General features: G+C 38.7%; 1 protein-coding gene and 1 long non-coding RNA gene across 3 annotated transcripts in view; one reads left to right on the forward strand and one right to left on the reverse strand.

Moving 5' to 3' along the window:
- Positions 1-23,348, forward strand: part of LOC108038995 (protein argonaute-3) — a 555,323-nt gene that overhangs the window by 123,976 nt on the left and 407,999 nt on the right. The window lies entirely within an intron of this gene.
- LOC123038053 lies at positions 14,849-15,367 on the reverse strand. Its single transcript, XR_006417738.1, has 2 exons — positions 15,253-15,367; positions 14,849-15,193 (listed from the first exon to the last, which is right to left on the reverse strand). It is a non-coding gene; the product is annotated as an uncharacterized LOC123038053 (long non-coding RNA).

A 23,348-nucleotide genomic window follows, 5' to 3' on the forward strand; every position in this document is an offset into this window, starting at 1 on the left:
TAAGGGACGACACTTTGTCTACAATAATGCCATGGAAGGCAGTTAAACCGGGAAGAACGAAGAAGGTGACCGGAGAGTCATTGCCTATGGGGCTGAAGAATGGTCCGGTTATTTGATGTGTTATTCTCATCTCCCCTCTAGCGGATTGAACGGGGAAGGGTTTCGACAAGGGCAAGCATCCCTTGGCTATCTGGCGGCTAATAAAGTTCTTATTCGCCCCAGTGTCTATTAGAAACTGTAGCTTAGCCCCATCTTTCACGCCATACTCTATGTATGGAACGCTAGAGAGGCGTCGGCCATAAAATTTACTGCGCCAGTACAACCAGCCTCCATGTGAGGTTGGTGACCAGCCTGATTGTCTGGTAAGGCTTCATCATAGCACTAATCATACAACATATAGACTGGTCATTTCATACAACGAAAATGGTCACAAAGTTTCAAAGCGGGGAACCCCACAGCTGGTAGCGGCAGGCCCCGGACACTTCGTGAGCTTTCGGGTTTTTTTCGCTCTCATTCTTATTCTCATTTTGACGCTCGAGCGCTCATTACTCGAGTTCGGTCGTTCAGTCGCAGAGACGCGCATTTTGAAGAAGGTTGCCCTGCGCTTGAATTGGGCTGCTCTATATCTCGTATGGTTTGTGATCATAGTCAGACTCACCGACGGATTTTTCACTCATGCTGGTTTAAAGCAGCCTCATTAGAGGATGGGACAGCAGTTAATTGGTACAATCTTTGGGATTTCCGTTTAACCCATCAATTATTGTTACCCTGGTTTGAACGATAGGAGTGGCCAGACTGGTGGGGCTCCATTTTTATCGCTCGGGGACTTGAATATCTTTGTGGGGACTGAGAATTCCTGCCTACGTAACCAATACCAGTGTGGTTATTATAAAAAGAGTAGTTGGAATTGGGGCCAAGAGTACTTCTGACGGTAAGGCTTAGAGGATGAAAACTTACTAGAGTAAGTGACATTATCTCGTATTCTTTAAGAATGGTTTCCGCTCTACCCATCCAAGAGTCGTAGCCACCAGCTTCGCCCTCAAAGACCTGCAGTTCTTTTAGACAATCCGGAAATCTAGCAATCTCTTTTAATTCATACTCCGTGCGGGCGGGAGTCAAAGGCTTCGGTTGGGGAGCAACCTCGGTAACTTTTCCCGAGCCTCCTCCAGGCTCACCACCTTGTCACTAACTTTCTTTACATCATTTTTAACATCGGCCTTCTCGCCAAGCTACAGGGCCAGAGTAGCCTCAAATTTAGACAGAGCTGCCTTCATTTCCTCCATACTAGCAAATCGATTCAATCAGATGGGAGTCTTTTAAATAGTTTAAAATAGTTATAAGCAGAGCGGAATCAATCACCAGTAGGAGTGGCAAGCGGGAGCGGCAATAGAAAGTAGTTACTGTCCTCGAGTGGGGTTCGAAAATTCGACAGCTGGGCTTCAGCAGTGCTAGTGTGGGAACATGTGGACTCAGCCTGCGGTGTGACGTCGAAGACTGAATTGGAAGCGAAAGTTCTTCGTCAGAAGAAGTCAAGGAAAAAAAATTAAGGGCAAGAATTATTTATAGAGTAAACATTTAAGGTGTCAGATCATCTGTTTGATTTAAAGATTCTGAAGTTATTTAAACAATTAAAAGAGCGAATAGGGAACACGTCAACAAAATCCGTACTCTCAAATTTGTATAGAATTATTGTATATTGTAAAATCTGACGCCACGTAAAGTACTTGTTACTTTTTAAAAGCTCCAATTCAGTTCAGTGAAAAAGACTAGAGATCAACGCTGCCAGATTATATTTAACTAATAAGCAGTTAACCTCTATTTCGCCAAGCATTGTAAAGCAGCGCTTAACTCATTTTATTTAAAGTTATTTTACAAAGATCCATGTGAATCCAGCTGATCTGAAACGGAAAGTGCGAGATTCAGATGTCCCCTCTCCCTCGCCTTCGACGCTGTTGACCCTCAGAAAGGAATCTAACGCCTATTTAAATCGTTTCTACAATAATTATGCATTAATACTCAAGACCTGAAAACTAAGTTCGAGAAATTATAGCATAGCTGAACAAGCCAATGCAGATGTAGCAAGTGATCTACGTATTCATGATGCCAAACTTGCTGAGAATGCTCCAAAGACCAAATCAATACTTCAGACTAAGCACAAAAATCTTCAGGGCCGCAGAAAGCGTGTCCTCATTTTAGGAGCCTGGGGATACAGCTGGTCTGATCGAGTTTCCTTAAGTTTTCTTACTGGCACACAGTCGTATTTCCGAGACAGTTCCCAATACTGCATAGGTTTCCTGGGGGTCCATCGCCAGCTTGTTGTATTCCAGCACCACTTGTTTGCCCTCCGTAATCGTGGGGTAAAGAAGCATCAACTTGTATTTGGTGTCCACGACTTTGGGTAGTGCCAGCACGTATAATAGGCAGGTTCTTGTAATGCTTGTAGCAGTTTCCAGGTAGTGGCATATCAGCGATGCGGTTTTGGTGTCGGTGACCATTGATGTTTCTTCGGTGGTCTTGTCAATTATACGCTATACCACACCTTGCTGAAGTGGGACAACCGGTATATCATATTTAAAGATGTGTAGAGCAGTTGCGACTTGGATGATCGCCATACTTGGCTATTTTGTTTATTTAGTATTTTAATCTTAGTGTAGTATTTTATATTTCTGTTAATTGTTACTATTTTATTATATTATTATTATTTTTTTGTACTTCTTTTATACTCTTTGAATGTAATCTGAATGCAGTTCTTTTTATACCCTTGCAGAGGGTATTATAACTTCAGTCAAAAGCTTGCAACGCAGTGAAGGAGACATTTCCGACCCTATAAAGTATATATATTCTTGATCAGCATCACCAGGAGAGTCGATCTAGCCATGTCCGTCTGTCCGTCTGTCCGTCCGTCCGTTTCTTCGCAAACTAGTCCCTCAGTTTTAAAGCTATCTGCTTGAAACTTTCCCAAAAGTTGTCTTTCTATTGCAGGTAGTATATAAGTCGGAACGAGCCGGATCGGGCCACTATATCATAATGCTGCCATATAACTAAACGATCGGAAATGCCATAACTTTGGTGTTTTTAAAGTTAGGAAGTTGGGAATTTTTATGGGTTTTATTTTTGGTCGTCGAAGGCTTTCACGCCTTCTTCGCCAAGCGAAATTGAAATATTCTTGGATCGAGATTCCGTGACCTGAGGGTCGTCAGAGGTTTAGCGTTTTAGCGTAATCGCAGATAAATTTTCTATAATAAGAGGTCATTCCTAGGAAACTTATGTTCCTTCAAATTTGTGGGTGGAGGCATTTCTTTTATGGTTTTTACCTTTGTTACCGCCGTCACTACACATAACCCAAAAATTCGACCCGGGTGCGCAGAAACTGCGTCTTTTCCAAATTCACTTGCAACTTGGCCTGTATCAATTTTTCAAATACGGCGCGAAGGTTACACCAGTGAGACTCGTTGTCTTTACTAAAGACAATAATTTTCCAATGTGCTTTCGCAATACGTCGTCGATCATTCTTTGGAAAACAGCCGGGACATTCTTCAACCCGAATGGCAGGCGCAGAAACTCGTATTTCCCGTTCAGGGTAGAGAATGCAGTTTTGGGTAGGAACCCAACGTTAAGTCAAAAGTGGTAAATAGTTTGGCTTCCCCAGACTGGACAAGGTAGATGTTATTCAAGGGATTGGATAGGTGTCGGAGATGGTGACTGCGTTGAGACTCTTGAAATCTATCATCATTTGGTATTGCTTTTCCCCTTTGGGCTTGGGCTTTTTCGGGACTACCCATACCGGAGAATTGTAGGTGCTCTTGGAGGTGCTTCCCTCGCGCAGGAGCTCGTCGACCTGATTTTCCACTTCTCCTCTCATGTTCGCGGGGTAAGGGTAATTTACTGGGTGTTCGCTATCGATTATCGATTAACTATCGATTATTCAAGGAAGGCATGGCAAGTAGCGGAACTTTTGGTGCTATTCTTAAAGAATCTTTTTTTCTATCAATAATTGCTTTAAGGGACGACTCTTTGTCCACAATAATGCCATGGAAGGCAGTTAAACCGGGAAGAACGAAGAAGGTGACCGAAGAATGGTCCGGTTATTTGATGTGTTATTCTTATCTCCCCTCTAGCGGATTGAACGGGGAAGGGTTTCGACAAGGGCAAGCATCTCTTGGCTATCTGGCGGCTTATAAAGTTCTTATTCGCCCCAGTGTCTATTAGAAACTGTAGCTTAGCCCCATCTTTCACGCCATACTCTATGTATGGAACGCTAGAGAGGCGTCGGCCATAAAATTTACTGCGCCAGTACAACCAGCCTCCATGTGAGGTTGGTGACCAGCCTGATTGTCTGGTAAGGCTTCATCATAGCACTAATCATACAACATATAGACTGGTCATTTCATACAACGAAAATGGTCACAAAAGTTTCAAAGCGGGGAACCCCACAGCTGGTAGCGGCAGGCCCCGGACACTTCGTGAGCCTTCGGGTTTTTTTCGCTCTCATTCTTATTCTCATTTTGACGCTCGAGCGCTCATTACTCGAGTTCGGTCGTTCAGTCGCAGAGACGCGCATTTTGAAGAAGGTTTCCCTGCGCTTGAATTGGGCTGCTCTATATCTCGTATGGTTTGTGATAGTCAGACTCACCGACGGATTTTTCACTCTTGCTGGTTTAAAGCAGCCTCATTAGAGGATGGGACAGCAGTTAATTGGTACAATCTTTGGGATTTCCGTTTATCCCATCAATTATTGTTACCCTGGTTTGAACGATAGGAGTGGCCAGACTGGTGGGGCTCCATTTTTATCACTCGGGGACTTGAATATCTTTGTGGGGACTGAGAATTCCTGCCTACGTAACCAATACCAGTATGGTTATTATAAAAAGAGTAGTTGGAATTGGAGAGTACTTCTGACGGTAAGGCTTAGAGGATGAAAACTTACTAGAGTAAGTGACATTATCTCGTATTCTTTAAGAATGGTTTCCGCTCTACCCATCCAAGAGTCGTAGCCACCAGCTTCGCCCTCAAAGACCTGCAGTTCTTTTAGACAATCCGGAAATCTAGCAATCTCTTTTAATTCATACTCCGTGCGGGCGGGAGTCAAAGGCTTCGGTTGGGGAGCAACCTCGGTAACTTTTCCCGAGCCTCCTCCAGGCTCACCACCTTGTCACTAACTTTCTTTACATCATTTTTAACATCGGCCTTCTCGCCAAGCTACAGGGCCAGAGTAGCCTCAAATTTAGACAGAGCTGCCTTCATTTCCTCCATACTAGCAAATCGATTCAATCAGATGGGAGTCTTTTAAATAGTTTAAAATAGTTATAAGCAGAGCGGCAATAGAAAGTAGTTACTGTCCTCGAGTGGGGTTCGAAAATTCGACAGCTGGGCTTCAGCAGTGCTAGTGTGGGAACATGTGGACTCAGCCTGCGGTGTGACGTCGAAGACTGAATTGGAAGCGTAAGTTCTTCGTCAGAAGAAGTCAAGGAAAAAAATTAAGGGCAAGAATTATTTATAGAGTAAACATTTAAGGTGTCAGATCATCTGTTTGATTTAAAGATTCTGAAGTTATTTAAACAATTAAAAGAGCGAATAGGGAACACGTCAACAAAATCCGTACTCTCAAATTTGTATAGAATTATTGTATATTGTAAAATCTGACGCCACGTAAAGTACTTGTTACTTTTTAAAAGCTCCAATTCAGTTCAGTGAAAAAGACTAGAGATCAACGCTGCCAGATTATATTTAACTAATAAGCAGTTAACCTCTATTTCGCCAAGCATTGTAAAGCAGCGCTTAACTCATTTTATTTAAAGTTATTTTACAAAGATCCATGTGAATCCAGCTGATCTGAAACGGAAAGTGCGACCCTCAGAAAGGAATCTAACGCCTATTTAAATCGTTTCTACAATAATTATGCATTAATACTCAAGACCTGAAAACTAAGTTCGAGAAATTATAGCATAGCTGAACAAGCCAATGCAGATGTAGCAAGTGATCTACGTATTCATGATGCCAAACTTGCTGAGAATGCTCCAAAGACCAAATCAATATTTCAGACTAAGCACAAAAATCTTCAGGGCCGCAGAAAGCGTGTCCTCATTTTAGGAGCCTGGGGATACAGCTGGTCTGATCCAGTTTCCTTAAGTTTTCTTACTGTGTAATGATTGTCGTGGCAACAGGAATTGCCCTTTAACTAGATTTTTGATTTAAGAGCGGTTAGCACTGGGACGTTTTCGGCTAGGACTTCGTCGGATTGGGGGGGATCTTTTATCAAAACTAGCTAACGAAATTACAAGAGAATGTGCTAACCTAGCCAGATGTTACAATTTTAGTTATGTTTATGCGTATTGTTTTATTTTATTTTTTTTTATGAGCTTGGTGTAAGTGCTCTATATTACCCGCCCAACCTTGTTAACACTTTGCAATGCTTTAAATTTGGTGTGTAAACCCTTAAGTGATTTGATGTGTGTTTGTTTTTCTTTTAGTACCCCATTATATTAAATTAGTTCAGTTTCAATTCCATGTTAACATTCAAATATAATTCTTGTTCTTAATAGCAATAAATATGTATATAAAAATAATAACGTTCATTTCAATATCTTATCTCTTTTCTAATTATTAACAAATTTTTAATTTCTTGAGAGAAGGCTTATCCTAATATATGTATTCTTAATTTATTGAAAGGTTAAATAGTGTTTAAATAATTAATTTGATTATATATAATTTTCTATTGAACAAAACTATAAAACTATAGAAATTGACTTTTCATTTTTTACTTGACTACCATTAATTTTTTTTTGTTTTTTAAATTTCTTATATATATATATGCATAATAATCTTATTACATTTTATTTATTTTTTTTGTTTTGTTTTTACTTGTTACCTTTTTAAATCCACGTGTGCATGCAGGCCTGTAGCTGAGTGGCTTTAACTTTAATGGTTAAGGTTAGGTTATATAAATATAAAAAATTATTAATTAAAAAAATATCTGTGGTAGCATGCTCTTCGTTGTTTATTCGTCCAGTATATATAGTTTTAATTCTCATCCAAGTTATTTCCTTTACGCTGCGCTGCTGTGAGTCGCTTGGCCAGCTTAGCAGCTAAATTATTTTGTGGTGCTTCGTCAGAAGGTGCAGTTTCATTAATTGGTGGATTTAAATCCAACCACAAATCCTGAAACTTTATGTTTTATTTCAGTCACATGTATTGATATTTTTCGTGACAAATTTTACCTGCACATGTATATGTTTTGCCAAGTTAGGTTCTTCCTACGTCTCTTGATCGGTTTTCTATTATGCACTTAATATTTTTGTAACGCACTTTGAATAAAATTGCCTTTTTATATTTATTTGGCATGTGCAAAAATTATCACGTGTTTTAAGTGTACGATTTTATTTACTCCAAGAACGATCTGATTTATTTGAGAGACTCTGACCAACTAAATGCACATGCTTAAAAGTTTTCCATATACCGCGTGGGCGTAGGATATACTTACTTCCAAAAAAAAACAGATAGTATTGCTGACTAAGATAAATCAGCTAACCAAAGTTCTTTTACACAAGCGTGGCTTTATCTTTTGATCTTTTGTTTTAGAGATAAGATAAGACAAACAAAGTGACTCTCAAAACTACATATGTATATGACTTAAGCCGTACACAAACAAAGCTGACCATCACAACACAGATTATTTTATTAGCTTTTATAGTGATAAAAGAAGCTGAAAAATCGGTTTCATTAAATAATACACTTTTGAAGATCTTTTGCGTGAAATTTTCCAATTACTTTACCATTCTCTTCTAATTCGTAACAATGGTTACCGTGTTTGCGAACAATTTTTGTTTTTAAAAAAACTTTGGAGCAAGCTTTGCATTGAATTTTTTTAATTTATTACTTAGAGCAAAATTTCGCCTATAAACTTGTTCTCCTAGTTCATATGTCACAAACCTGCTACGAGGATCATATACCCTTTTATTAGATATATATGCATTGCTGATATTTGCCATTATGGTTTCCCGTATAACTTGTAGCTTGTCTGAATCTAAAATTCTTTCACCTATTTTAAGACTTTCTAATTTTCTCAAAAGGTCATAATCTTTCGCATGCGAAACCATATTGTTTCCAAAAAGTGCAAAGTATGGTGAGCATCCGATTACTGAATGATAAGCAGAGCGTAATGCTGCTGAAATGTTGCTGATTTTCTCATCCCATAACCGTTGATCTGCACCAAGATATGATCGAATGCCTGATATTATGGATCTATTGAGGCGTTCAGATGCGTTTGATTGGGGACTATAAATAGCTGTTAGAAAATGTTTTATCCCATGCCTTCCAAGAAATGACTTAAACAGTGAGGATTTAAATTGACTTCCATTATCCGTCACAATGCATTCTGGGACACCAAATACATGAAAAATATTGGTACTCAAAAAGTCTTCAACGAGATCTGCTGTAAATGTTCGCAAAGGTTTAAGGAAATGAAACTTAGTTAGGTTATCTAACACAATAAACACTCCTATATTTCCTCTCTTTGACCTAGGATAAGGTCCAATAAAATCCATATAAAGGCGTTGAAATGGCCTTTCACTTATTGCCGGGTTTCCCATAGGTGGTTTCAGTGTGATATTTGGGACTTTTGATTGTTTACAAACATTACACCGCGCAATAAAGTTTTTCACTTCTATCGCCATGATTGGCCAATAGAAATTTCTGCGAAGTCTCTCTAAGGTTTTTCCTATACCTCCATGAGCATTATGAGGTGGTGAGTGAGCGTTCTCTATAACTGATTTAGTCAACTCGGATGGTACCCATAGCTTCCAGCAGTTTGACTCGCATACGTCGTCTCTATAAAACTGATTTCTACGATATATATACTTCTCCACAACTTTGAGATCTGGTAAACGATTTTGATTCTCTAGTATGACATTTTTCTGCAAAACGTAGTCGTTAGACCAAAAATAAGGTGAATCCAAATCGATTACTGGTAAAACAACATCTATTTCATTAATTTCCTTGATTGGCAATCGCGATAGCGCATCAGGAACTATATATAGGCTTCCTTTTGGGTGTTCAATTTCGAAGGTATTATGTTGCAATTTTAACGCTCATCTAGCTAAGCGACCGTTGAGATCAGTTTGCCGCATTAACCATTTCAAGCTCGCATGATCCGTAATAACTTTAAATTCGAGGCCTTCCACATATTCTCTAAACTTCTCGATACTCAGTATAGCACCTAAACATTCTAATTCTGTGACACAAAATTTCTGCTGAGACTGGTTTAATTTATGTGAAAAAAATACAATTGGTCTTTCTATATTATCGTCATCAAGTTGAGCAAGAACACCACCAACGCCTGTTTTCGAAGCATCGCATTGAATAATAAAGGGCTTCTCAAAATTCGGTGTCACTAATAATGGTGCTGAAGTTAATCTACTTTTTACCTCTTCAAATGCCTGGTTAGCCTCATCCGTCCATTTATAGTCTTTACTCTTTTTGGTTAGATCTGTGAGAGGTGCTGTTATTGTTGCATAATTTTCCAGGAACCTACGATACCAACCGGCACAACCTAAAAATTTACGCAATTCTCTAACAGTTTTTGGAGGAAGTAAATCTTTTATTGCTGATACTCTTTTTGGATCTACCTTACATACAGCCGTTGCCTATCACAAATCCAAGATAACGAACTTCAGGAATACACCATTTACATTTTTCTAAATTTAATGTCAAACCTGCATTTCGCAACACGTCAGCCATTACTTTAAGCAGACTTATGCGCTGAGTAAATGTTTCACTGACCAACAATAAGTCATCAAGATAAGCAAATACACGGCTTTTAAGATCAGGTGGAATAATAACGTCCATTAAACGACACATTGTTTGAGCTGCATTGGTTAAACCAAAAGGCATTACCTTGAATCTGTACAAAGGTCGGTTTGGCACAGTAAATGCAGTTAAATCTCTACAAGATTCCTTCAAACCTATTTGCCAAAATGCATGTTTAAGATCTAAAGAAGTTATAAATTTAGCTTTGGGTAATCTTGAAAGAATTCCATTAATTTTTGGTTATGGATACGCATCTTTAATAGTTACTGCGTTCAATTTGCGAGAGTCAAGGCATATTCGAAACTTTTCTCCTTTCTGTACTACAGCTACAGGACTACTCCATGAACAAGTCGGAGGTGCGGTTTCTATCACTCCTAATTTGATCATCTCATCAATTTCTGCGTGTATTTTTTCTCTATCGCAGGAGATACCGAAAAATATCTTTGCTTAATAGGTTTTGCTTCGGGAATAATTTCAATGGCATGCTCTAAAATAGATGTTTTTCCTAAGCCATCCCTGTTGAAATCTGGAAACAATGATATTACTTTCGTCATTTGCTGTTTTTGTTCACCACTCAGAGTGTCTGGTAAATTCAGTTCGCTAACGTATATTGACTGGTTTAGTTGACTCATTAAAGAAAAAGATGTACCAAAAGTCAATTCCCAAATAAAGATCTTGTTTCAGTTCAGGTATTATATAAAGCGTTACCAATTTAGACTGATTACGAAATGTAACTTCGGTTTCAACAGTTCCAAGAACATTATATTTTTGACCTCCAGCAGGTTCTTCTAGTGAATTGCTAACTTTAAAATCCTTATTTTTGTTTAAATATTCCTTGGCTGCTTGTCCACTTAAACACGAGACAGATGCACCGGAATCTAATAATCCGCCATAAATTTTACCAAAAATTCTCACTTCTACAAATGGTCTAACATCTTTGTCTTTGCTAAGCATTGCATCTAAACTAACCGTCAATCTTTGCGATTTATCTTTAATTTTTTAAAAAAATTACGCAATCGTAAAGAGTTTCGCTTAGGTCTGTTCCTAACATCAATTCCAATTTCTTTAATCTGGTTAAAGATTTTGTTACGGACTCTAATATAATTTCTTAATCGAACATGATATGGTATTATAGGATATAATTTTCCTTTAACGTCATTCTGTCCTATATTTATATTTTTAACATATTTTGGCGATGGATGAGTTAAGTCATCCAAATTAATCAGTTTTTTGGATTGGAACGATAGATGGTGTTGTCATATCCATTCGACCTTCTGTTTTTCTGACATAACTCGCAATTTGGTCGTTTCACATTTTCTGTGCCACATCCCATACAAAATATTTTTCTTTCAAATTGACAATCTATGAATTTATGTCCATATTTTCTACAATTCCAACACAGTATTTTCATATCATCAGCTTTATCTCCTTTTATTTCACAAATTTCATTTTCCATTAAATAATCGTTCATACTTCGATCGTCTATACATATTTCATTTACTTTTCGATTAATCTTTGTATTATAAATATTGTTAAATTCCTCACTAAAAGCTTCTCTTCGTGTTACAAGATTTCGTAAGTTACCTAAAGAATTTATTTCCAAATAGAAAAGCTCTTTTCGCAGAAAAGGTCTTAGGTTACGTTTAAGTACTGAAACTAATTGACTTTCGCTTATTGGATATTGTAACCGATCTACCAACAACATAATTGCATTATGGAATTCATCAAAACTCTCATTGGGTTGTTGCTTTCTATCCCTTATTAATTCTCTTAAGTCGTCATCTGACAATGGATCGTGAAAATAAGAACTAAGAGAGCTGCAGAGACTTTTCCATACTACTTTGTCAACCGTACGCCTATACCTCCAGAACCATTCACTCGCTCTCCCACTAAAAAGTATGTGGATATGATCGCACAAAATTTCAAATTTACCATCCAAACAATCATTTGTCAAGGCAGTCACCATATAAATAAATTTTCCAACAGACATACCATTTCTAGAACCATTATACTGTAATTTCCAACCACTTATAACATTTACTATTTTTCCAATATCTGCACTGATGCTATTACTTCTGCTCATTCTTTCTTGACTATTTTGGCCTTGAGAAACACTTGGAAAGAAAGGAGGAGCTTCTCCATTTAATCCTACAGGAGTTATACTTCTACCCCACTCTGGTTCAATATTAGCTGCAGTTTCAATTGATCTTCGATTGATCTGATCTGTTGTCATTCTAGAAATTTGTCGTGAAAGCCCTTCAATAGTTAAATTCATTTGGTCAAGTTGTGAATTAACTCGACGTTCTATCTGATTTACTATTCTTTGCTCTACTGAATTCGAATACCTATTATCCTCAGAATTATAAGAATTTTCTATATTTTCGTCTCTAGGTGTAACTTGGTCGTTATTAGCGGCTGTTACCTCTGACTCGGGTACTCTTTTCTTTTTCTTCTTTTGTCCGCTCGATAATAACAATCTTCCGTTGGAATCGGTTTCCCTGTTTTGCTCTAAACCTTCTCTTGGAACGACTTCCATAAGACTATTTCGTGTTACGTTATGGTTACAAACCGGGCATATACGAGAACTATCAAGCCAATTCAATATACACAATCTGTGAAAAGTATGCATACATCTAGTAATTAATCTCATATCTAATTGCGTCATTGGCTGAGAACATATTTCACAACTACTTTCATTGTTTGTCATACTTGGCCGATCTAAACTGTGTCTCACTGACATTTTGCTCTAATTTATTTCACTTACAGTGACGAATTCTCAAAAGTTTCTTTCTTTCAGGGGTATTAATAAAAAAACAAAACACATCATTTTTTTTTTATATACGCAAAACTTAAACTTTTCCCACAATTATTTAAATAAGGACGGTTCGCCAATGCAAAAGGAAAATTGTTCTGGGCAGTAAAGTTAATGACTAGCATAATAACCTTAAATAAATCCACAGGCAATGTTACATCCCTATCACAAAATTCTTATTTTAGCTCATAAAACAATTGTTTACGCATACATCAGCTGTATTCCAGAGGTTTCTCCAACAATGATTTTAATTGCTTAGACATAGCTTTGAACGAATAAGGCTTAACGGATGTTGGTGTTAAATTCAAAAATGTTCTTTATTAATTTTAATGCCTTTGTTTGTTCTTTGCCTACACTTTGGGCGCCACTTTTGTAATGATTCTCGTGGCAACAATAGTTGCCTTTTAACTAGATTTTTGATTTAAGAGCGGTTAGCACTGGGACGTTTTCGGCTAAGACTTCGTCGGATTGGGGGGGATCTTTTATCAAAACTAGCTAACGAAATTACAAGAGAATGTGCTAACCTAGCCAGATGTTACAATTTTAGTTATGTTTATGCGTATTGTTTTATTTTATTTTTATACCCTTGCAGAGGGTATTATAATTTTGGTCAGAAGTTTGTAACGCAGTGAAGGAGACGTTTCCGACCCCATAAAGTATATATATTCTTGATCAGGATCAATAGGGGAGTCGATATAGCCATGTCCGTCTGTCCGTCTGTCCGTCTGTCCGTCTGTCCGTCTGTCCGTCTGTCCGTCTGTTTCAATACCGTTTGCGAGCTCAGTTTAAAAGCTAAGCGATCTGAAACTTTCACAATCGTCCTAAAACATGTGTACGCAGATCAAGTTTGAAAATCGCCCCGATCGGACGTCTATATCCTATAGCTCCCATAGGAACAATTGGATATATCTTGCAAGAATTTATGATATTTCGCGCAGTGTAAAAGCTATTGACATTAATCTTTACAAATCGTATTTTTTATGCATACCTTGATCAGGGTAAAAGCGCGTGGCGATCGGACGTCTATATCCTATAGCTCCCATAGGAACAACAGGGTAAAATCGGTTAAAATTTAATGATTTTTAGGATATTTCGCGCAGTGTAAAAAGCTATTGACATAAATCTTTCCAAATCTTATTTTTTTATGCGTACCTTGATCAGGGTAAAAGCGCGTGACGATCGGACGTCTATATCCTATAGCTCCCATAGGAACAATAGGGTAAAATCGGTCCAAATTTGATGTTTTTCAGAATATTTCGCGATGTGTAAAAGCTATTGCTGTACATTTTTTCAAATCGTATTTTTTTATGCATTCCTTCATCAAGGTAAAAGCGCGTGCTGATCGGACGTCTATATCCTATAGCTCCCATAGGAACAATACGGTGAAATCGGTAAAAATTTCATGTTTTTTAGAATATTTCGCGCAGTGTATAAGCTATTGACATACATTTTTCAAAGTCTTATTTATTTACGCATATCTGGATTAGGGTAAAAGCGCTTGCCGATCGGACGTCTATTTCTTATAGCTTCCGTTAGGAAAAATAGTTAAAGGCTGCGAAAGTATCCCTTTTTTTCTATTTTTATATGACATTTTTGCAGTATAAAAGCAATTGACATTAAACGATGCAAATCTAGTTTATTTATGTATACCTTATTCCTTTCGCTACTTTTTCAGTTTTAGCAATTTCGGCAAAGTCTGCAAGGGTATTAAAACTTCGGCTTGCCGAAGTTAGCTTCCGTCCTCGTTTTTTATGAGCTTGGTGTAAGTGCTCTATATTACCCGCCCAACCTTGTTAACACTTTGCAATGCTTTAAATTTGGAGTGTAAACCCTTAAGTGATTTGATGTGTGTTTTTTTTTCTTTTAGTACCCCATTATATTAAATTAGTTCAGTTTCAATTCCATGTTAACATTCAAATATAATTCTTGTTCTTAATAGCAATAAATATGTATATAAAAATAATAACGTTCATTTCAATATCTTATCTCTTTTCTAATTATTAACAAATTTTTAATTTCTTGAGAGAAGGCTTATCCTAATATATGTATTCTTAATTTATTGAAAGGTTAAATAGTGTTTAAATAATTAATTTGATTATATATAATTTTCCATTGAACAAAACTATAAAACTATAGAAATTGACTTTTCATTTTTTACTTGACTACCATTAATTTTTTTTGTTTTTTAAATTTCTTATATATATATATGCATAATAATCTTATTACATTTTATTTATTTTTTTTGTTTTGTTTTTACTTGTTACCTTTTTAAATCCACGTGTGCATGCAGGCCTGTAGCTGAGTGGCTGTAACTTTAATGGTTAAGGTTAGGTTATATAAATATAAAAAATTATTAATTAAAAAAATATCTGTGGTAGCATGCTCTTCGTTGTTTATTCGTCCAGTATATATAGTTTTAATTCTCATCCAAGTTATTTCCTTTACGCTGCGCTGCTGTGAGTTTTTAGTTGATCAGGTTGAACCTCGCTTGGCCAGCTTAGCAGCTAAATTATTTTGTGGTGCTTCGTCAGAAGGTGCAGTTTCATTAATTGGTGGATTTAAATCCAACCACAAATCCTAAAACTTTATGTTTTATTTCAGTCACATGTATTGATATTTTTCGTGACAAATTTTACCTGCACATGTATATGTTTTGCCAAGTTAGGTTCTTCCTACGTCTCTTGATCGGTTTTCTATTATGCACTTAATATTTTTGTAACGCACTTTGAATAAAATTGCCTTTTTATATTTATTTGGAATGTGCAAAAATTATCACGTGTTTTAAGTGTACGACTTTAATTTACTCCAAGAACGATCTGATTTATTTGAGAGACTCTGACCAACTAAATGCACATGCTTTCCATAAACCGCGTGGGCGTAGGATAAGCTTACTTCCAAAAAAAAATAGATAGTATTGCTGACTAAGATAAATCAGCTAACCAAAGTTCTTTTACACAAGCGTGGCTTTATCTTTTGAGCTTTTGTTTTAGAGATAAGATAAGACAAACAAAGTGACTCTCAAAACTACATATGTATATGACTTAAGCCGTACACAAACAAAGCTGACCATCACAACTGGCACACAGTCGTATTTCCGAGACAGTTCCCAATACTGCGTAGGTTTCCTGGGGGTCCATCGCCAGCTTGTTGTATTCCAGCACCACTTGTTTGCCCTCCGTAATCGTGGGGTAAAGAAGCATCAACTTGTATTTGGTGTCCACGACTTTGGGTAGTGCCAGCACGTATAATAGGCAGGTTCTTGTAATGCTTGTAGCAGTTTCCAGGTAGTGGCATATCAGCGATGCGGTTTTGGTGTCGGTGACCATTGATGTTTCTTCGGTGGTCTTGTCAATTATACGCTATACCACACCTTGCTGAAGTGGGACAACCGGTATATCATATTTAAAGATGTGTAGAGCAGTTGCGACTTGGATGATCGCCATACTTGGCTATTTTGTTTATTTAGTATTTTAATCTTAGTGTAGTATTTTATATTTCTGTTAATTGTTACTATTTTATTATATTATTATTATTTTTTTGTGCTTCTTTTATACTCTTTGAATGTAATCTGAATGCAGTTCTTTTTATACCCTTGCAGAGGGTATTATAATTTCAGTCAAAAGCTTGCAACGCAGTGAAGGAGACATTTCCGACCCTATAAAGTATATATATTCTTGATCAGCATCACCAGGAGAGTCGATCTAGCCATGTCCGTCTGTCCGTCTGTCCGTCCGTCCGTTTCTTCGCAAACTAGTCCCTCAGTTTTAAAGCTATCTGCTTGAAACTTTCCCAAAAGTTGTCTTTCTATTGCAGGTAGTATATAAGTCGGAACGAGCCGGATCGGGCCACTATATCATAATGCTGCCATATAACTGAACGATCGGAAATGCCATAACATTGGTGTTTTTAAAGTTAGGAAGTTGGGATTTTTTATGGGTTTTATTTTTGGTCGTCGAAGGCTTTCACGCCTTCTTCGCCAAGCGAAATTGAAATATTCTTGGATCGAGATTCCGTGACCTGAGGGTCGTCAGAGGTTTAGCGTTTTAGCGTAATCGCAGATAAATTTTCTATAATAAGAGGTCATTCCTAGGAAACTTATGTTCCTTCAAATTTGTGGGTGGAGGCATTTCTTTTATGGTTTTTACCTTTGTTACCGCCGTCACTACACATAACCCAAAAATTCGACCCGGGTGCGCAGAAACTGCGTCTTTTCCAAATTCACTTGCAACTTGGCCTGTCTCAATTTTTCAAATACGGCGCGAAGGTTACACCAGTGAGACTCGTAGTCTTTACTAAAGACAATAATTTTCCAATGTGCTTTCGCAATACGTCGTCGATCATTCTTTGGAAAACAGCCGGGACATTCTTCAACCCGAATGGCAGGCGCAGAAACTCGTATTTCCCGTTCAGGGTAGAGAATGCAGTTTTGGGTAGGAACCCAACGTTAAGTCAAAAGTGGTAAATAGTTTGGCTTCCCCCAGACTGGACAAGGTAGATGTTATTTCAGGGATTGGATAGGTGTCGGAGATGGTGACTGCGTTGAGACTCTTAAAAATCTATCATCATTTGGTATTGCTTTTCCCCCTTGGGCTTGGGCTTTTTCGGGACTACCCATACCGGGGAATTGTAGGTGCTCTTGGAGGTGCTTCCCTCGCGCAGGAGCTCGTCGACCTGATTTTCCACTTCTCCTCTCATGTTCGCGGGGTAAGGGTAGCTTTTTGAAGCTCGAACACGGCCTCGCCTGGCGAGAGTGGCTCAAAAATAGTGGAGAATTCAGAAATAAGGGATTCGAGGCATTCCCTCGCTTCTACTGGGTGTTCGCTATCGATTATCGATTAACTATCGATTATTCAAGGAAGGCATGGCAAGTAGCGGAATTTTTACTCCTGGTGCTATTCTTAAAGAATCTTTTTTTCTATCAATAATTGCTTTAAGGGACGACACTTTGTCCCCAATAATGCCATGGAAGGCAGTTAAACCGGGAAGAACGAAGAAGGTGACCGGAGAGTCATTGCCTATGGGGCTGAAGAATGGTCCGGTTATTTGATGTGTTATTCTTATCTCCCCTCTAGCGGATTGAACGGGGAAGGGTTTCGACAAGGGCAAGCATCCCTTGGCTATCTGGCGGCTAATAAAGTTCTTATTCGCCCCAGTGTCTATTATAAACTGTAGCTTAGCCCCATCTTTCACGCTAGAGAGGCGTCGGCCATAAAATTTACTGCGCCAGTACAACCAGCCTCCATGTGAGGTTGGTGACCAGCCTGATTGTCTGGTAAGGCTTCATCATAGCACTAATCATACAACATATAGACTGGTCATTTCATACAACGAAAATGGTCACAAAAGTTTCAAAGCGGGGAACCCCACAGCTGGTAGCGGCAGGCCCCGGACACTTTGTGGGCCTTCGGGTTTTTTCGCTCTCATTCTTATTCTCATTTTGACGCTCGAGCGCTCATTACTCGAGTTCGGTCGTTCAGTCGCAGAGACGCGCATTTTGAAGAAGGTTGCCCTGCGCTTGAATTGGGCTGCTCTATATCTCATATGGTTAGTGATCATAGTCAGACTCACCGACGGATTTTTCACTCATGCTGGTTTAAAGCAGCCTCATTCGAGGATGGGACAGCAGTTAATTGGTACAATCTTTGGGATTTCCGTTTAACCCATCAATTATTGTTACCCTGGTTTGAACGATAGGAGTGGCCAGACTGGTGGGGCTCCATTTTTATCACTCGGGGACTTGAATATCTTTGTGGGGACTGAGAATTCCTGCCTACGTAACCAATACCAGTATGGTTATTATAAAAAGAGTAGTTGGAATTGGAGAGTACTTCTGACGGTAAGGCTTAGAGGATGAAAACTTACTAGAGTAAGTGACATTATCTCGTATTCTTTAAGAATGGTTTCCGCTCTACCCATCCAAGAGTCGTAGCCACCAGCTTCGCCCTCAAAGACCTGCAGTTTTTTTAGACAATCCGGAAATCTAGCAATCTCTTTTAATTCATACTCCGTGCGGGCGGGAGTCAAAGGCTTCGGTTGGGGAGCAACCTCGGTAACATTTTCCCGAGCCTCCTCCAGGCTCACCACCTTGTCACTAACTTTCTTTACATCATTTTTAACATCGACCTTCTCGCCAAGCTACAGGGCCAGAGTAGCCTCAAATTTAGTCAGAGCTGCCTTCATTTCCTTACTTTCCTTCCATACTAGCAAATCGATTCAAACAGATGGGAGTCTTTTAAATAGTTTAAAATAGTTATAAGCAGAGCGGAATCAATCACCAGTAGGAGTGGCAAGCGGGAGCGGCAATAGAAAGTAGTTACTGTCCTCGAGTGGGGTTCGAAAATTCGACAGCTGGGCTTCAGCAGTGCTAGTGTGGGAACATGTGGACTCAGCCTGCGGTGTGACGTCGAAGACTGAATTGGAAGCGAAAGTTCTTCGTCAGAAGAAGTCAAGGAAAAAAAATTAAGGGCAAGAATTATTTATAGAGTAAACATTTAAGGTGTCAGATCATCTGTTTGATTTAAAGATTCTGAAGTCATTTAAACAATTAAAAGAGCGAATAGGGAACACGTCAACAAAATCCGTACTCTCAAATTTGTAAGAATTATTGTATATTGTAAAATCTGACGCCACGTAAAGTACTTGTTACTTTTTAAAAGCTCCAATTCAGTTCAGTGAAAAAGACTAGAGATCAACGCTGCCAGATTATATTTAACTAATAAGCAGTTAACCTCTATTTCGCCAAGCATTGTAAAACAGCGATTATTTCATTTCATTTAAAGTTATTTTACAAAAATCCATGTGAATCCAGCTGATCTGAAACGGAAAGTGCGAGATTCAGATGTCCCCTCTCCCTCGCCTTCGACGCTGTTGACCCTCAGAAAGGAATCTAACGCCTATTTAAATCGTTTCTACAATAATTATGCATTAATACTCAAGACCTTAAAATTAAGTTCGAGAAATTATAGCATAGCTGAACAAGCCAATGCAGGTGTAGCAAGTGATCTACGTATTCGTGATGCCAAACTTGCTGAGAATGCTCCAAAGACCAAATCAATATTTCAGACCAAGCACAAAAATCTTCAGGGCCGCAGAAAGCGTGCCCTCATTTTAGGAGCCTGGGGATACAGCTGGTCTGATCGAGTTTCCTTAAGTTTTCTTACTGGCACACAGTCGTATTTCCGATGGAGAGACATTTTCCCAATACTGCATAGGTTTCCTGGGGGTCCATCGCCAGCTTGTTGTATTCCAGCACCACTTGTTTGCCCTCCGTAGTCGTGGGGTAAAGAAGCATCAACTTGTATTTGGTGTCCACGACTTTGGGTAGTGCCAGCACGTATAATAGGCAGGTTCTTGTAATGCTTGTAGCAGTTTCCAGGTAGTGGCATATCAGCGATGCGGTTTTGGTGTCGGTGACCACTGATGTTTCTTCGGTGGTCTTGTCAATTATACGCTATACCACACCTTGCTGAAGTGGGACAACCGGTATATCATATTTAAAGATGTGAAGAGCAGTTGCGACTTGGATGATCGCCATACTTGGCTATTTTGTTTATTTAGTATTTTAATCTTAGTGTAGTATTTTATATTTCTGTTAATTGTTACTATTTTATTATATTATTATTATTTTTTTGTACTTCTTTTATACTCTTTGAATGTAATCTGAATGCAGTTCTTTTTATACCCTTGCAGAGGGTATTATAATTTCAGTCAAAAGTTTGCAACGCAGTGAAGGAGACATTTCCGACCCTATAAAGTATATATATTCTTGATCAGCATCACCAGGAGAGTCGATCTAGCCATGTCCGTCTGTCCGTCCGTCTGTCCGTCCGTCCGTTTCTTCGCAAACTAGTCCCTCAGTTTTAAAGCTATCTGCTTGAAACTTTCTTAAAAGTTGTCTTTCTATTGCAGGTAGTATATAAGTCGGATCGGGCCACTATATCATATAGCTGCCATATAACTGAACGAACGGAAATGCCATAACTTTGGTGTTTTTAAAGTTAGGAAGTTGGGACTTTTTATGAGTATTAAGAATACACCATGTCGCGGAACGGATTAACCTAATTATCGATTGTCGGGCAATTCAAATGTAGCGCCACAAATTAGAGATTATATTTAGTACAATGTAACCGGTTGAGGATTCTCGCTGTTTAGGGAATCTGGTCACACAGCTTGAAGTTAGGAAAAGCGAAGCTTCCCGCTTCCAAGTTATTCCAATCAACGAGGTCAGAGAAGCTGGGAGGCGAGACTGCGGTAATGTTAACTTATATGTGTAGAGTTAAATCATGAACTTGTAATATTCCTACAGAATAAAACCCCCCTCCGTCTGTTCAATACCATTTTACGCTACAAGATCTGGCTATTTCTTGTTTCGGTGCGGTATATCGGGTTAAAGGCAACTCCCAGTGACCGTCGTTTGAGCGGCGTCACACCATATGAATAATTTTGAAGAATATAATTTACAGAATATTCTGCAAGGGTATATCAACTTCGGCTCCGTCCGAAGTTAGCTTTCTTTCTTGTTTTATATTAATTTGTTTATTTAATTTTTTTGTTTTTTTTATTTCTCTGTTTTTATATTTTCTTATTGGAAAAATAGTTTCTATCAATGTTTAATTATTTTTACTTATTGTTTTTTTTTAAACCCTTGTTTCTACGTTTGTTCTATTAAAGGATTTGTGAAACGTTTTCAGAGAAGTCGTCTTTAACTTTTTATGTGAGACTTGTGGAAAATTTTTCCTGATTTAGTTTTGACCGTGAGTCTACCATTATCTTCTACCTCCTCTGGTTTGAATCGATGTTTGTCTTTGCTCTTAATCTGTTTAAGATAGACACTGTCTAGTCTCCCTGATTATATTTTGACGGCTTATTTCTGTTTTATTGAGCCTATCGGTTGACATTTTCTGTTTATGCAGGAGTAACCCCATTATGTCTTCCGTGTGTGGGGTTTCGCAAAAATATTCTAGCCTATCTGGGTCAAATACAAATTGATTAAACACGTTAATAGGGGCTTCCACGTGAGGAATTAAGTCAGATGCGTCTTGAAGCGCACTTTGAACGGTAGCAATGGAGTCCGTTGTTGAAGTTGAGGATGTGTCGGCATTGAGGTAGTTTACATTCGAGACGATGCGAGAAAGAGCATCAGCAACCACATTGGATTTGTCCGGCTTGTAAATAAGCTCGCAGTTGTATTCTTTCCAGCGTTTCAACTTAGCATTGTAGTTCCGATTGCCCAATGAAAAGGGGTTGGTGATCGGTATTAACTTTAATTGACGCGGCGCCATAGAAATAGGATCGTAAATTATCGAGGGCCCATAGTATCGCTAGCATTTCTTTCTCTTTCACTGCGTAGTTTTCTTCTGTTTTGTTCAGAGACCGTGGTCATTCCCGTCGTCGCTTTGAGAGAGAACGGCTCCTATTGCATAATTGGAGGCATCGGTTGTCAAATGGAAAGGTTTTTTAAAGTCTGGGATTGCCAAAACTTCTGAAGAGGCAAGGATGGTTTTCAAGTCGTCGAAGGCTTTCACGCCTTCTTCGCCAAGCGAAATTGAAATATTCTTGGATCGAGATTCCGTGAGGCTCGTCAGAGGTTTAGCGTTTTAGCGTAATCGCAGATAAATTTCCTATAATAAGAGGTCATTCCTAGGAAACTTATGTTCCTTCAAATTTGTGGGTGGAGGCATTTCTTTTATGGTTTTTACCTTTGTTACCGCCGTTACTACACATAACCCAGAAATTCGACCCTGGTGCGCAGAAACTGCGTCTTTTCCAAATTCACTTGCAACTTGGCCTGTCTCAATTTTTCAAATACGGCGCGAAGTTTACACCAGTGAGACTCGTAGTCTTTACTAAAGACAATAATTTTCCAATGTGCTTTCGCAATACGTCGTCGATCATTCTTTGGAAAACAGCCGGGACATTCTTCAACCCGAATTTCAGGCGCAGAAACTCGTATTTCCCGTTCAGGGTAGAGAATGCAGTTTTGGGTAGGAACCCAACGTTAAGTCAAAAGTGGTAAATAGTTTGGCTTCCCCCAGACTGGACAAGGTAGATGTTATTTCAGGGATTGGATAGGTGTCGGAGATGGTGACTGCGTTGAGACTCTTGAAATCTATCATCATTTGGTATTGCTTTTCCCCTTTGGGCTTGGGCTTTTTCGGGACTACCCATACCGGGGAATTGTAGGTGCTCTTGGAGGTGCTTCCCTCGCGCAGGAGCTCGTCGACCTGATTTTCCACTTCTCCTCTCATGTTCGCGGGGTAAGGGTAGTTTTTTGAAGCTCGAACACGGCCTCGCCTGGCGAGAGTGACTCAAAAATAGTGGAGAATTCAGAAATAAGGGATTCGAGGCATTCCCTCGCTTCTACTGGGTGTTCGCTATCGATTATCGATTAACTATCGATTATTCAAGGAAGGCATGGCAAGTAGCGGAATTTTTACTTCTGGTGCTATTCTTAAAGAATCTTTTTTTCTATCAATAATTGCTTTAAGGGACGAGTTAAACCGGGAAGAACGAAGAAGGTGCGTCCTAGGTTTTTTTTTCCCCCTTTGGGGGAGGAAGGGGGGGTTCCCCCCTCCCCTTTAAAAAAAAACTAAAAAAAAAAAAAAATAAAAAAAAAAAAAAAAAAAAAAAAAAAAAACATACAAAGCCCAATTCATGCGCAGCGCAACCTTCTTCAAAATGCGCGTCTCTGCGACTGAACGACCGAACTCGAGTAATGAGCGCGCGAGCGTCA

This window comes from Drosophila rhopaloa, unplaced genomic scaffold (genome assembly GCF_018152115.1).
Source record: "Drosophila rhopaloa isolate 14029-0021.01 unplaced genomic scaffold, ASM1815211v1 contig_4, whole genome shotgun sequence".
Taxonomy (NCBI): Eukaryota; Metazoa; Arthropoda; class Insecta; order Diptera; family Drosophilidae; genus Drosophila; species Drosophila rhopaloa.